The sequence below is a fragment of the Falco biarmicus genome, chromosome 3, assembly GCF_023638135.1.
Source record: "Falco biarmicus isolate bFalBia1 chromosome 3, bFalBia1.pri, whole genome shotgun sequence".
In the NCBI taxonomy this organism is placed as follows: Eukaryota; Metazoa; Chordata; class Aves; order Falconiformes; family Falconidae; genus Falco; species Falco biarmicus.
The window spans coordinates 120,265,027-120,281,407 of NC_079290.1; the positions used below are offsets into that span (position 1 = coordinate 120,265,027).

Sequence of the window (16,381 nt, forward strand, 5' to 3'; positions counted from 1 at the left end):
AAGTCTTAGCTCTTTAGAGGTGATATTTTCTCTTTTGGGTCAGGAATGTGTCAGAAGTAAAATATTTGCTAAAAAAAATCAAAGTACCTTTCAGTATCCCTTGGAAAGAAGTGACAGTCACAAGGAGGGCAAGCGCTACTGCTTCTCCCTACAAGGTATTGCGGCAAGGAAAAAAAATCCCTAATGCAGCACATGGTTTTCCCTCAACTATATATTGCCACTGGACTAAAATACAATTAAATTATGACAGGCTTTGATGTATTCCTTTAAATGCACCTTATTGTGAGTTTTGTCACATTTCACAACACCTTTATTTTTCAGCTAATTCATAGACCTCCACAGTACAGATGGGTTCATGGCTGCTGTGTATCTCAGTGTTCTGGAACCATCACTGAGCAGGTCTGCATCCCTGACAAGGGAGTGTCATTGCCACTGCTCACAGAGATAAGAATGGACATGAGAAGCTTCCTGTGTGAAAAGAAATGGGAAGACCAGGAGTTTGAAGTGGAACATGCACAAGAAAAACTACATTGCTCCCTGAAAACCAAACTCCACAATCCTCACCTCTGTTATCCTTTAAAAAAGCACAACAATGATGGGGCAAGCATCAGTGAATACAAAGCAATGCCAAAATAATGAGAAACCAATTTAAGAGCCTTTCAACATCAAAGTCTAGGAAAAGCTATCTTCTGTGGACATTCCCACATGTTAAAATTTGAAAAATTAAATCTGTAAAATTAAATGCAAATCTGTAAAAATGTAAATCTGTAAAACTAAATTCTGGAAGTCTGAAAAGCTTGGTAAATTAAGAAGACCAGGTGAAAAAATGACACTGCAAAACATTCAAAATAAATTGTAACTTTGTGTTTTGCAGTGTCTATGCATTGTGCGATCTAAAGCTAACATTTGCTCCCATTTTCCAGGACTAACGAGACAGAGCTTCACCAGTTGCAAATAATGTTGTAGTTCACATCCTAAATTTTTCAGCAGACCTTATGCCCTTCCATCACTGTCTTGCAAGTAAGCATTTTCCATTCTGCACACAGGTCTGGGACAAATGACAAAAAGGCAGGGACAGGCTCCCGTTTGGGAGCGCCTTACTCCCGAAGGTACTTATTCGTGCCTTGAAACAGGATGGTAGGAAGAGAAAAGGAAGGTCAAGTGGATATTTGAAAAGAAAAACCTACAAGGGAAGACAAGAAAAATAGATGTGCTTAAATGAAGTTGTGTGCACCTAGGAATTGGAGGGCGTTGTCAGCATCCTGTAGTCACTGCACCGTGAGTCAGCACATCCAGCGCCCCTTCGAGGGAGCAGAAAATCCACTTTGTCGTGTCCCCGTAGGCAGCTGAGCGCCCCCAGCCACTCGCTTACCCTGCAGTGCGATGGGGCAGAGCATCAAAAGGGTAAAGATGTGAAAACTCATGGGTTTCGATGCAGACAGCTTAACAGGTAAAGCTAAAGCTGCACGTGCAAGGCAAAGCCGGGCGTTCATTCACCGCTCCCCACCAGCAGGCAGGCGCTCGGCTGTTACCAACACTGTTTTGGTCACAAATCCAACACACAGCACCATGTGAACTCTTATTAAAGAAATTTAACAGAGCATCTCCACGTGGACCTTTCTCTCGCAGAGTGTGCAAATGTCCCCCTGAAGGTATCTGCCACTCAGACTTGATAGTTCGCTCGGTCAGGTACCTACTCACAAGCCTCCTGCCCTCGCTCTGGCGTGTGGCTGAGCTGTAGAAGCATTTAGAAGCATCACATCTTGCAGAGGCCTGGGGGGTTTATCGTCAACTTGTCAACACACAATTCCATCACGCTATGGATGTGCCCTTTGCAAACAGGCTGGGGAGGAAAAGCTGACTCATCTCCCATTCACGTGCATCCAAATACCAAAATATCTGTCAAAGAACTCCAGAGCTGCCTGTTAGGTAAATATTTTGGTAGGAGAAAAGCTAAGGTGTAGGTGGCATTTGTCCCACCTAACTAGTGATGACGTAGTTTAGTGTTTGGGTCCTTTCCAGAGCCTGTAAGGAGAGAGACAGGTGCTGTCCCTGCTGCGGGATGGACTGGTGATGATCGCTGGCAGTGCAATCCCACCCTGAACCACTACCTTAGAGTGGAGAGCACAAAACCCCTTTGGGCAGCTCTCATACTGCCCTTCCTCTGCCAGGGCAACTGTAAGACCCACAAAGGAACAGAACAGCGTGGACTTCAAAACTGAGTCATTACGAGCTGGTAGGAAAGAAGATGAAGTCCACACCACGCCAAAAATACCCGTGTTGCAGCAGCACCTCCTCCTCAAACATCACGAGAAAGTGAGACATTTTTACACCTTCCACTTAAGTGCATTTTGCACCCACTGAGCCCTCCAGAAGTTGTTTCTACCTGGCTGTTCTTCAGGGGGATGGGTCAGGCTGCAGGGATGTCCCAGAGCTGGGGCTTGTGCTTCCTGGATCAGCTCTGCTCAGCACCAGCACCGCTGGCTGTGGGTCTCCGTGCACCTCCCCAGCTGCTCTGTACGTGCCAGCAGATAGAGCAACCTTTGCTTTTCACATAACGTGTGATATGGAGAAAGGTCTAAGAAAGGTAGAGGCTGGCAGGGGGCCCATTAACCACGTAATTAAAATAGAAGCAACAGGGAAGAGAGATCACAATGGCAAGCTTTGAAAGACAAAGATACTGAGTAATAGGAGAGAGAAAGGGCACTTTCTTCAAATGCTACCAAAAGGTGGGTCCATCCCAAAACCAGACAGAGACCCCCATGTCTGAGGAGTCTGCGCATCAACATGCGCCATCAGATGCATTCAGAGGGGACCTGCAGGGGAGGATGGATTAATCCAAGAGCTTGTGCACTCAAAACACAACATGAGTATTAAAACCCAGGGAGCACCAGGAAAACGTGAGCCCTCAGCTGAGCCCTTTGGGTCTCTTCACGCACTTCATGCCTTGCTTATAACCCGGATCCTGATCTGAAAGCAGGGAGAAGGGGAGTGTCGGCTGAGACCATGCAAGTTGTGTGAATGTGCAGGATGGCCAGACCCCAAGGGCATCTTCGTCAACGGCAGTACGGTCTTGCACTTGGGTGAGGTGGCACCTTATCGCTTCCCTCGCTCCCAAACAGGCTTCACAAGGAAAATGTCCCTCCTGAGAGTCACCCTACTGTCCCTCTCCCTGATTTACCAATCAGCTAAAGTTAGAGGGACTGGCTTTTCTCTCCTTTGTCTTGCTTTTAGTTTAGTGAAACTAACATTAATTTCACTCACACCAGCTCAATCAAAATAAAATCCCAGCAGCCTTAATGGGCTGTCTTCAGACTTACAGCAAGGCAAAGGGTTCAGGATCTGGCTCTTTCATTAATTATTGTTTTTCCCTTCTCTATTTTCAATTGTCTCTCACTGATTAAGGAAGAAGAGGAAAATCTTGTCATTTCAGCCAGACAAATTTAACCCAAACTTCAGACCCCTCCAGCTTCCTCATTTTCAACCAGTGCTGGAGGAGAGGAGCCCTGTGTGGACCTCTGCCCGTGCTCCGAGAGCTCTGCCTGTTTGAGCACAGGTCAGCTGCAGGCTGAAAGTCCATTACCTGCAATTGTGAGGGATGCAGCCTCGGAGCAAACCCCTTGCCTTTCCATCACAGCCCGACGGTGGGAGCAGCAACGCACTGGCCATGGCTCCACAGCTCTCCTACAGAGCCGGCAGTGTCCACCCTGTCCAGGGCAATGGGACCTCTCACGAGGCCTGTCCGTGGGCAGGTGTGCAGACCTGCCTGCACGGACCAGTGCAAGAGGAGCCCGGAGCTGAGTGGGGATGGTTAACTGGCAACGATCACCCTTGGAGATTCGTGTTATTTCTGCACAGCACACCAGTGCCCTGGATGCAGCTGAGGCACACCAGGTCCCATGACCACGCAAGCTACTGTGGTGATGTGGGGATCCCATGGTAGCCGGCCCTGCGGGCAGGCAGCACAGCCTGCTCTGCAGACCCACCATGGGAGACCAGCTCACCTCTTGCACACCCATGTGCCACACTTGGCACCGACCTGGTCAGGGAAAGAGTCTGGTGTGAGCTCAAACGTCAGCATTGCTTAACCAGGCTCCCTGCTCACCTGATTTGCTCCATCCCCCACGATGCTCTGACAGCATCTCTCCCTCCTCTCCCTGCTCCCCTCACCCCGCTCGGAGGAGCGCGTTCCTGCAGATTGCTTTGTAGTAATTAGCACATCGGTGGGGCTGGGAGTGCAGAACAGGGAAGTGGAACAGGAGGAGAAGCTAACGAGGTCAGAAGACAGCATGTGGCATCCCCTCAAGGAGAGGGAAGAGGATTCAAAACCTGCTGCAATCAAAGAAGCACCTGCCCGGGATGAATCCCCGGGGCCAGGAGAGCGAAAGGAGAGGGAGAGGATTTCTTACTGTAACATACGGTGCCAAGTCTTTCTCTCCCATTTGTTTCAGAGACTAATTAGGTCAATGTTGCCCTTGTAGATTCAGCCTGGAAACCTGAGGTCTGCCTTCACTCCAGATCGCAGAGTCCTGGCAGACAGGGAGAGAGTGGGCTGCACTGCAGGGCTGGGACAGCCAGCTCACTGCTTTGTGCAGGGAGCTCAGTGCTCTCTGCCCTTTGATACTTTCTTGATGTAAAGGGCTTTTCACCCCCAACCTCATGGCAGAACACCACCACCCCTTCCTCAGCCCTGCGCTGGCAAATGGACTGGAAGGCAAAACAGATACGGTGTTAAAACCCCACGCTGCAGCCGCTTCCAGGTGTAACTAACGCTGCATGTAACTGGGACTGCTTTCCCCACCTCACCGCCACCGGTGTCCAGAGCTTACAGGGCTGTGTGAAGCCACAGTCTTTCACTTACAAGCTTTTCACTGATCTGTATTTCTTTCATAGCACAAATATTCTGGGAAAGTTCTTAGGGATCAGCTCCAAAAGCCTGAACTTTTGGGGCATTTTGCTTCTGCGTTTGCTCTCATTTGTAAACCACTGAGCTACAGAGTAAAGTAACGTGACAAGAAATGCAGCAAAACCAGGCCAGAAAGTGGTCAGCATGGAAGAGAGAGCCAAAAGATCCTCCTCCACCCATCACCAGCAGTCCCAGCACTTCTGCAGAAAGAAAAAGATAAAATCAAGATATGACTAACATATCCTGAACAGTAATATACAAACATAAACCCCAGATCCTTGGGTACCAAGGTATGAAGCAGCTTGCTGCAGGAAGAAGAGAGGAAATTCTTTCTTACAGGGATTATTACATGGGTGACCACCGTGAAGTCCTTTTTGGCTCCTCCGGATCACAGTGCAGAGCTGGTCAGTCACTGCACACAGGTTTGATAAAATCCGTTGGTTCCTACATCGATAATAGCATCATATTAAACGATTAGGATGGCAGCAGCTCCCAGATCTGTTTTGGTGAGGGACAGGTTCATGACAGACAGGCAGCTCCAAGCAGTCCCATTTAGGAAGTTATATGACCCAGAAGGTGACAACCCCTTGGGCAAGTGCAGCACAATCCTGCTTTCATGGGGGGAAAAGGAAGCGAATGCTGATACCACCCAGATAAATCACTGTGGAGACTGAATCCCAGTCGTCTGCCTCCTCTCTGTGCCCCTCTCACACACACACGTGCTTGCGTGCACCCCCCGCATCCTTTCCTCTCATTTCAGCAGATGCTGGTAAAGTGGGTCACCTTGTGGCACCAGAAAGGTCCTCCTGTGTGACAGCTATTCCTGCAGAGACACGTCAGCCCTTCAGCATCTCCCATGCTATGTTTGGGCAGTGCCGTCATTACCTCCTGCTTTATCAGGTCAGCCCCTGTGGCACCTAACCTGGGGAGTAATGGGGGTTAATTCCTGCAAGAGGCTCACTCCTTTACCGGTTTGCCGGGTACCATCACAGCATCCTCATGCAAATGACATCCTGGGAAGCTGGCAGCATCCCTTTGACTTTTCCAGATCAAAGGTGCTTGCTTTGGGAGTCAGAAGCTGGTTTTCTTCCCAGCCAGCTTGGTTGTGTCGGCCACTGGTAAGAAACAGTACAGGTGCTGCTGTCAAAGCTTGCGGGGGGCAAGGCAGGAGCCTTTTGGACCCAGCCATGTCCGCTCACCCCACAGTCAGGCTGACTGCTGTTTGGGCAGGAGCACATGTCCTCTTGTCATCTCTGTCACCCTGAAGTGATGGCAGGTGGCATCATAGTGCAATGCCATCTCCGCCACCCCTCCCCTCCAGGACAATTTCACGCATGGTTCTGCTTTTCACTTTCTGCCACACTGCACATTGCCCCGGGGCTAATGGCAACAGCATCTTACCCCTTCCAAAAAAAGGGAGAGGCAAGAGAGGAAAGGCAGGACTTACCCTTCACCAGAGAGCCCTTTCTTCACTGGGGTTTTCATCTTTACTCCCTCTCTCTCTGGACTTTTGAATCCTGAATTTCCTCCTTTCTGGGCTGGCAGCAGGGATTGGTGATGGGAAGGCAGGTTTCTCACTCACTGCCCTGCTGCCCTGCTCCTGCCCACAGAGAGCCTGCAGGACAGCCCACAGGACTCAGCCTCTGGGGGAGGAGAGTGCCAGAGCTTTGCTGCCCTGTCCTGCCCCAAGTCTGGTTCCCTCCTGGTCAGGCAGGGTGCCCCTGGGAAAGGCTGGCTCCCTGGGGCCTCGCGCTGATGCCCTCTCCCCTCTTTGCTCCAGGCAGGACCCACAGGTCTCTCTTCCAGCAATACCCAGTGAGTCACCCTGCAGGGAGCATCCCTCTTCCCTTCTACCTCCCTATTGCAAGAAATCCTTTGCCACCTTCTCTCCACCCTTCCCTCCTCTGGGCTCCTGCCCTGGCGTGGCGGGAGAGGGAGCAGGGATGAGACAGAAGCCTAAAGAGCTGGTTGCCGATCCCTCCAGCACTGGCCTGTCTGGCCTTGATGTTTCCAGCAAGGAGCCCTGCAGCACCCCACCAGCCCCACTGGCCTGTGCTGGTCGTGAATCCCCCGGTACCAACCAACACAGATGAGCTGGTTGACTCCAGCTCCCCGTGAGCTGGAGAGGGCCATGGCTCCGGTTGCCATCAGCTTCCATCTCTGGCTATGAGCTGTAATCACCACAGCTTGGTGAGCATTTTTGTTTTGAAAAAAGCTGGACTTAATATGATGGCAAAGTGTCTTCAAAAATTGAGGAAGAATCATGCCACTGCTTTTGGCAGCTGGATTATTAAAAATAAATCCTGGTCTAAAATATAGATGCTGTTGCTCTAGTCTGTACTGCAAAAAATTATTTTTATTGTGCCATGGAGATTTCAGTATTCCTAAATCTCCTTGGAAACTTGCATGCTAGCTGCATGGAGAACACAGATCCTAATTACACTGTTACACAGCTCTTGCTGTGGACAGTTTGGGGCCAAGCCTCCTCATTTTGGTCCGTGAGTACTTCTCCCCAGGAATCCCACAGGAAGAAATACAGGCATGCGTGCCTGCCTCCAAGCGGAGCAGCTGCTGACTGAGTGAGGCAACATTGCTAACGGAGCCAGAGCCCCTCATCCTGCTGATTAGTAAGTGCAAATAACGGTTTTAAACTTTGATTTCATAAAAGTCTTGCTCACGTTATGCTGGAATGGACAACACAAACTTTGCTGGTGTCTCACCTTTCCAGCTCCTTTAGCAAGAAGCCTTGCACTCCCCCAGCCCCAGGCTGCACCCTCCGTCCTGCCCATCACCAGGAGAGTGGATGGGTCAGTCGGGTCACCCCGTCCCCACAGCTGTCACGCTTTCTGCACAACGTGGTGGCTCCATGCCAGATCAACCCAGCAGCTAGCTGCGCCGTAGCTGAGGAGGGCATGGACGGAAGCAGTAGATGGAGAACCAGGAGCATTACCTGAGGTCAGGCCCCCTCTGAGCTGCTTGTGTGGGGTTTGTACGGCTGCAGCTGCTGCCCGCTGCGGGGGCAGCGGAGCTGGGGCTTCTATGGAGGGCTCATATCTCCAGGTAAACAGATACACACCGCGGGGGGAAACCAGATCAGCTGTTGGAATGAAGCTGTCGCACACCTCCACAGCCCACTGCAAGACACAATGAGCCGGAGGGAAGGTAGGCTCACCCCCCTGTCGTCCCCCCCCGTCCCCCCGTCGTCGTCCCCCCCCCCCCCCAGCTCCCCAGCGGGCTCAAACTCACGTGCTGGCACGGGGTCCATCCCATGTGCACTCCCATCTGTGCGGGGACGGAGGCTGAGCTCCAAGCCTCCCAGCTAACTACCTCTCCATCGCACAAGTCCTGAAACCCCTCCAGGCACAGACTCGGGACTCCAGTATAGTTGTTTCAAATCTCATCCACTCACCCATGCTGCTTTTCATCTGGTGATGGTTTGTTTAGCCTGTCCCTAGCAAGTGACCCATAAGGATCCTGGCAGTGTTTATGCTACTGCTGATTAGCAAATAGCTGTGTGACCCGCTGGGAAAATCTAAGTCAAGTCCTTGTCTAGCTGCTGACCCATGTAAACACTAAGAATTACTCCTCCGGCTGGAGTGATACAGGTCTGAGGTCAGAGGATTAAGCTCCAGGGAGCAAGCGCTGCTTTACCTCTCAGTGACAGCATCTGCACAGAGGTTTGGTGACTTACCCTGACAGGCACTACCTTCCCCGCTCTGCCTAACTCAGCTTTCCCAGCCCTCAGGAGACAAGTCCAGAGCATCCATCCGTTTGATCTGCTCACCTCATGGGCCTGGGAAACCAGCAAAGGGTGCAAAGAGAACAAAAAAAGGTCAGAGAAGAAGCAGGCTGAGAAAACAAACACAAAGGAACAAGAGGGTCTCTGTACGCCAGACATGGGACATGACTGCTTTCTGTAAATGTCACTTTGGAAGTGATCCGAAACCAGAGGAAAGAGAAGAGGCATCTCCCACCCCCACGCTCATCCAGTAGCAGCTACAGTCACTGGATCAGGAGTGAGTGCGGACACAGGGGTGAGTGTGGGGGCAGACAGACCGTGAAAGAGCCAACATGATGAACACAGTGTGACAACTCTGCTTTCCCCATACAGCCAAGGCCACGAGTGCCAAGTCCACTCGGAGTTTCCACTCAGGTCCCTCGAATGCGTACTTCTACCAAGTTTTCAGCCATGCCTCTGGCTGCACCTTCCTTTCTTTGCAAGCTTGGAAGCAATTATTGTAGCAAAGTGGCATTCGTGGTTATTCACAGTGCCTGGGCAAATATCAGAGCTGCGCATGTGAACTGATGTCTCTCAAAGGTGATATTGCATCAGGAGCACAAAAAGAAAGTCTCTGCTCTCCCTGCTTCTGCTCCAGTTCTTGCACTTGAGAGGCACAGAAGAAAGGAGAGCATCTCCTCTGATGTTTGCCAGCAAAGGGTGAGCAGGACACATGAAGGGCCAGGGTGACCCAAACTTCACGAATACAGACCAGGAGGAGAGGGACAGCAGGTAAAATGTCTGGACTGGTGGCAGGGGTGCACTTTCAGGATCTTCACTGGATCCAGTGAGGCTGTGTGGTCCCACCTGGTCTCCATCCCTTTGTCCAGAGTGATGGTTTCTGGTGTCTCCTCCCAGAGACAGTTTTGGTAAAACTGAGCTGTAACAGAGTCCCCTGCCCAGGACAGGTATCAACTTGGCTTTTACTAACCAGTGATTCTGGGGTTACATTAAATAGAAGGATACAAAAATTAGGCCTATCGGCTGAAGTCAATGTTTTCTGACAAAGTTTCCTCACTTCCCCATGGCTACACCTGGGATTGCAGGGGAGCTGGCTGCTGTGACACAGCTGCTCCTGGCACGCTGCCTCAGACAAAGAGGAGGATGCATTTACTGGGACTTGGGTGACATTAATAATAGATAGTTGTCCTGAAATAGCAGTTTCGTCTCTATCTCCATGCTCCGTACAAAGGCAGTTGTCATTTCCCAGAACAGCATGTAACCTCATGTGCCCATAACCGAGCTGGGAACAGCAAACACCACCCCTGCACCAGCTGCGCGTCCTGGCTGTGGTGCAGTGACTCTCACCTTCTCACCTGAACCTCCAACCCCTCCCCATATCTAGGGGATAATTAATTGTCCCACTCTCGTCTGCATTGTAAACTGATAACCCACAACAACCTTCTCTTACTAGTGGAAACCCTCCCTTCACCTGCCCGCTGGCCTTACCCCACACCCGCTGCCTTGTGGCTCAGCAGCAGGAGTTGTGAGCGGACCTCTGCTCAAGGAGCTGGTTTCCTAGTTTTTGCTGATCTGGGTCACCCATAAATTTAAACACGAGCTAAAAGCCGTCAGCTGTTTTGCCTGATAATTACATGCACGTGGGATTTGTTTCAGTTCAAGACAAAGTAGGAATTTCTTTGACTGAAAGTTGTTTGGAAAAACTGTGGCTTATAGAAATTAGTCTTGCAACGCTCCCAGCTCTGGCTCCCAGCTCTGGCTGCTCAGACCTGCTTTCTGCCTTGGTATCACATCCCTTTGTTATTCACCTAAGTGCTCCGTAGTTAATTGCAGAGCTCACACTTTCTCTTGGCTAGCTAGCTTCCTGCTGTTTCATGATTCATTACTTGTAAATGAGTCCCTGCGGTTCCCTGGCAAAGCTGATTCCCAGCTACACAAAAATCCTCAGCTCTGCCCTTTGGCTGAGCCTTGGCCGCTAACGCGTGTGCCTGCTACTGGCGAAGCTGTCGCCGAGTTGCAGGTAGGAGCTGCAATTTGAAGAACTGTTTCATCTTCTTCAAAAAGAGACTTATTAAAATTTTTTTTGAGGTCCCGAAGTTTCTATTGATTTCAGGACTGTGAAGGGAGTTTCCCACTGTGCAACAGCTCCAGGGCAGGGCCACAAGTCATCTCCAGACAGGGACCATGGGAATAAGACTTATAGTCAGATGGTGCAATTGCCCTTCACTGCGATCTCCACAGCAGTCCACTGGTGTCTGGTGTGGATCCTGGCCCAGAAGAACAGTTCTCCTTGACCAAAACACCACCAGCTCCCAAGGACACCCTCAGCATGCCTCTGGGAACACTCATTTAAGATCGCTGCTTAAGCATCACCTGTGAACTAAAGCAATTATTTGTTATCACCTGAGATGGACAGAGAATGACCATCCCAGACTGGAAAAATGAATTTTGCTACAGTTTGCAATGAAACCCCCGAATTTCAGAGTGTTTCTCCTGGAACAGATGAAGCAGCTGCTCCAGAACTGCGTGTACAGCAAGCTCCAGCCACCCAGGACAGCAAAGCTGGATCTGTGTGACTCGTCCGTGGCAGGACAGGCACAGCCTACTCATGTGCCCCAAGCTCCTGTCCTGGGAAGCCGTGTGGCTGTGGGCAGGTCCCAGCCCACTGCTGCTCCTGGTCCCTAGGGCTCGGTCCCAGGCCCCCCCCTCCCTGCTCCCCGGGGAGGATGCTGCCTGCACAAGAGCTGCAGTTGGGACCAACCCCTCCAGCTGTGACAGTGGCTGGTGTCCTGCCCCCCTCAGAGTGCCGCAGTTTAATTTTCTGGAGAATGAGGCAGTTAGGGTAAGGAGCACATGCTCCTTACGGCAATTTTTAACACTGCAGAGTGATCGTACACAAGGCACAAACCAGTACAAAGCAGGACCCCTTGGATCAGGTTCCCTGGGCTAATCTCAGTCTTCACAGAGGTGAAGTCTGAGGCATAAATGCGAAGCAAATCACCTCACGGAAGGTCCATACAAACAAATGGACCCTACAGAAGGTGTGAACATGGGGCATGCCCAGCACCAGCAGGGCACCAGCCGAGCCAGCCAGGCACTGGGAGTGTGCAGACAGGACAGCATCTGCCCTGGGAGGGTGAGAATTGAGCCGTGCAAGCATTTAGGAAGCAGTCAAATCCTTCCAAAAAATCATTTGCATTTCAGGGCAGGTGTTCAGCCAGCATGTTGTGTGTGTCTGCAGCTTTCACAGTCAGGACAACATGTTAGCTCACTGTCAACCCACAGTCAGGGTTCACTCAAGCTGATGGCTGTACATGTAGGGACTCACATGCTCCCAGGCTTGGTACCTGCATTTTTGCCAAAACTTGCCCAAACTGACTGTTTTCTGATTTCAGGCAGAGCTGCACCAGTACCAGGGCCATAACTGCCAACCTGCAAGAGAGCATCCATCAGGCCAGGACAAACAGAGTGCCTTGTGTGTGTGCCATCATGGCTGGCTGCCATGGATATGACTGTAGGGACGCCAGCTGGGACCATGGTCCCCTCTCAGAGTTCCTGGAAAGAAAAGGAGGAAGAATGTGTGTTTTCACCAGACAGCACTGCAAGGCAGGAGTAACATTCTCCCAGCCACTGCGTTGGGACTGCTCCTGACTAACTCACCACCTTCCAGCAACAAGTGAAGATTAAGGACCAGCCAGGAGTTTGCAGCCCAACTTGGTCAGTCGTTTGGGGGATCCTCCCTCTTCTTGGGGGAACATTTTAAAACAACCTACCTAACGAATGGGTATGCACGGCTCTGATGGTGAATACCCTGGGAAAGGACCGTTTAAGCAACCACTTGCCCAGGACTGATGGTGGGTGACTCAGCCCTCTGTGCTCACAGACCTGTCCTGCTCCTAGATGGATGTGGACACACTGCTTCTGGCAGGCTGACATGGCAGGAGTCTTCATCTCTGGAATAGCATCCTTCCCCTTTGTAGTCAGATAATGACAATGATTTCATTTTTGTTTCACTTTCTTCCTTGTCACCAACATTTCTTTTGTCCCCTCCTCCCTTTACAAATGTTAATTTCCATCTTTGTCTCGGCTGTAGCTGTTTCAGTGCATTGTCTTTTGCCAACTGAAATGAAATCCTCCTCGATAGACAGAAAATTAACATCATGCTGCAATCTGGAACAAGCACAGCTGAAGCAGCTGCTCAGCTGAAGAGAATGAGAGATGAGAACAACAGGACTGTTTGAAAAGCACCTCCGACCCAGAGGAGCTGTGCAGATGTGGGGCCATACTCTGCCTGTATTCACCTGTGGCATTACTTAATCATTTGAAGCCAGAAGGAATACCTAGGGACAGAGAGCTAGTCAGGGGTTTACATCCCTGATGATTTTGCATCAGCTGGGGCAAGAAGACAACTGGGAACTATGGGCCAGTCATTCTCATGTCAGTGCCTAGGTAGGTCCTGGAGCGTGTCCTTCTGGAACCCTTATCCGAACCTGTGAAGGATGAGGAAGCAACCAGAAAGAGCCAGAATGGGTTTACTGAAGACAAATCATGCTCTTGCAACTTCATTGCCTTCTACAACAGTGTGGACTGGGCACAGCTACACTTGGGTGGCTGAAAACTGGCCAGACCACTGGACTTAACAGTCATCAGCAACAGACCAAGCGCTGGCTGGTGAGATTCCCTGGCAGCCCATGGGGAAGCCCACAACGAGGCAGGCTGTGTGCCCCCAGGGCGAATGCATGTAGCTGGGATGGTGTCCGAACCTGTGGCGGGAGCAGCAAGACCTTTGTGCTGCTAGAAGGACAACACAGCCTTAGGTACGGAAAAGCTTGTTAGCAGCTTAAATAATGTACTGTCTACAAGGACATGGGTTTAATGCTAATGCTAACAAAACATCCATGGTGTCAGCACGTAGAAATCTTGGCCTTAAAGAGGCATGTTACCATGGCAGAGACCTGGTAAGTTCCAAGTGCCTGCTCCTTGTTTCAGGTTCCTTGGAGTACACTATAATTTAGGAATGAGGAAAGAAAAGGAAAATAATTAAAAATTGTTTTGAAATTCTGCAGCTGGCTGCACAAGTCTAATAAAGAGAAGAAAGTGCAGACCTGCTTCTACCCCCTTGTCCCATGACTATCCCATTACCTTATCGCCATTCGCACCAATTTGAGTAGGAACCCTTCAAGTCTTTGGTTCTACATGTTATAGTTCAGGAACTCAAATTTAATCAAAGTGCAGTTATTACCTTGCAGCTGCATTACATATTACAGCTGCAATTTGCACAAATGCACTGAATGAAGATAGAAATCTCTCTGGGTATTGTATCATTTTGAGAACAACAGCTAAACGTCTTCCTGGGATGCTAAGATACATGCCAGAATCGGATCTAATGAACAGCACAATCGGCTGCAGCTGCAGGACCAGTGCACGGAGGGAACAAGGGGTTTTCAGCAGTTCTGCTTCCGAAGGGACCTCTCTCCCTGGAGCCGCGGGCAGCACCGCAAGCGCTGCAGGGCAGGAAAGCCCACCAAGGCCCGCAGAAAGGATACCAGCCTCTGCAGTTCCCAGCAGCTGCTGCTCCAGGGACTTCGGAGGAGGTTGGTGGTATTTAGTTGTTTACAGGACTGAATCCAAATGGACTGGAAAGCTCTGACTCTGGGAAGCTGACTGATTATGTTGTGGTAACCAGCAGAATGCCTCAATTAATTCCTCAATTAAATCCTCAATTAACTTATCAGATGTGGGACAGGCTGAGCTGGACAAGGCAGTTGATGCCTCAGCAGAATCCTTTGCCAGGCTGGAAGGAATGTGGAAATCATTCAGGATTAAAATTCCTCTGGCCCATCCAGATTGCCCCTCTGCAAATGCAGCAGGACCGCAGCCCTGGGGTGAAGGCAGGGACAAAAGCCTCTCTGACCTGCTGTTGTGGCACACCTCCTTCTCACTACGGGACACTTAAGACCACGCTCAGCCTTATGCTGGAGAGATCGAGAGGGAGAGATCAAATCAAAATGCCAACTCTTTCACCCTGGGGTGAATACTGCTGGGTTTACCCTCCCGGTGCTCCTGTCGCCTGGCCGGCCGTTGGCAGGACCGCTTGCTCTTCCCCTTCTCCTGGAACAAAGGCGATGAACAGCATTCATGTCTATCTGAAAATGACTCAGCTTGCTTGTGCAGAGCTCTCCTCATCTCCTGACCCAGTGTCTTCTGCTTCTCCTGACTGAAACCACCAAACCTCGCTGCCCCTGCGCACCCAGCCCGTGCACCGCAGGCGCGGGCAGCCCAACACACTCGTGCTGCCTGTCCTTTCACACCTTCCTTCCCTGCGAGCTCTTTATTCTTTCATGTCTTTCACAGTGTTGGCCTCTTCTCAGCATGGATCCGAGTGTATAACCTGCTCGTACTTAGCAGCCTGTCTTGTCCGCAGGCGTGGAGCGGGGTTTGCGGGAATGTTTAACAAAATGAGCTGCAAGCAGTAGCTTGACAGTAGCCCAGCAGGAAAGCGCACCAAAATCCTTTGACTGCACTTAAGGGTTTCTTCTGTAATGACTCACTTTGTGCAGGGAAATGTTATAAATTTAGGCAGAAATTAGTAGCACAAGTGTGCGAATATTTCTTCATTGACAGTTAAGCAAAAACAGCATAAAAATGAGCTGTGCAGTGGCCTCTCAATGAAAAACCCATTACAGCTACATCAGCCTGGTAGAAATAGCGTGCAAATGATTTTGTTTCAAGAATGCTAATGGTTTTATATTGGGGGTTTTGATTGAATTAAATAGAAGTTCAAATTATCCTGCAATGGAATTAACCGAAAGTCGCTGTATTTCTCACACATTTCATAAAGGTGAATAATCCAATCACGTAAGAATTTAAAGAGTACTTACAGCAGGGGTTTGCTGCCTTGAAGACTGTGTGAACTATGAGTGATTTGTCCTTTTCCATGCAGTCCATTCTGAGAGATCCCACACTGTTTATGTGATACACTCATTACCAACCAACAAAGCTAGCACGTATGCCTTCAGAAAGGAATTGAAATCCCTCAACTTTTTTGCCTCTTTAAATGGCAGAGAAGGAGGAAGAGGCCACCTGCAGAGTCAGGCTCAAGATGTAGGAGTCCAAAAAAGTCAGTGTGAGAGAATGAAAGACATTTTAGACTGGTGGGTGTCCCTCAAATGACTGCATTGTGGATCTGTTATCAGGGTGGATACAGGGATGTCACTGATGGTGACAAGCTCTTCATGCGGAGCTTCTACTCGGTCATAATGCGTGTTGTACTACACCTGCTGTTCACATAACCAAATGTTGTGCAGAGACTCAGGGTTTTATGAAGAAGGAGTTAGATGGGGTGGCTTAAAGCCCATCCAGCTCCTGAAATGACCACACCAGTTCTGCTGACACCTGTTGCAGAGAGAGAGGCTGGTGGTTAGAGGCAAAGCCTATGTTTGATTTCTTTGACTTGGGCACTGACCAAAAATAGCAGACCTGGCAGTGACCCCATGGATGTGCCTGCGGAGTGGCCATCACTCGCTGTGGGATGGCAGACCTGCAGATGATTTGGGCAGAACATGAGCTCAGCTGCTTCTGTGAGGTTTCCTTGCCAGCCCAGCTTCACCTCTGCTAAAAGTCCACCCAAGAATGCTCCCAGGACAGTCTTCATGTCTCAGGGTTCAGTGTCAAGCTGAATTTCTGTCACTCTCTGGAACCGTTACGGCTCTCCAGTCTGTGCCCAGCTTGCCAGG

At 50.3% G+C, this 16,381-nt stretch overlaps 1 long non-coding RNA gene across 1 annotated transcript; it reads right to left on the bottom strand.

The window, feature by feature from the left end:
- Positions 1-261: 261 nt before the first annotated feature.
- LOC130146542 (uncharacterized) lies at positions 262-8,461 on the bottom strand. The gene is made up of 2 exons (XR_008820950.1): positions 8,153-8,461; positions 262-8,040 (listed from the first exon to the last, which is right to left on the bottom strand). It is a non-coding gene; the product is annotated as an uncharacterized LOC130146542 (long non-coding RNA).
- Between the last annotated feature and the right edge of the window lie 7,920 nt (positions 8,462-16,381).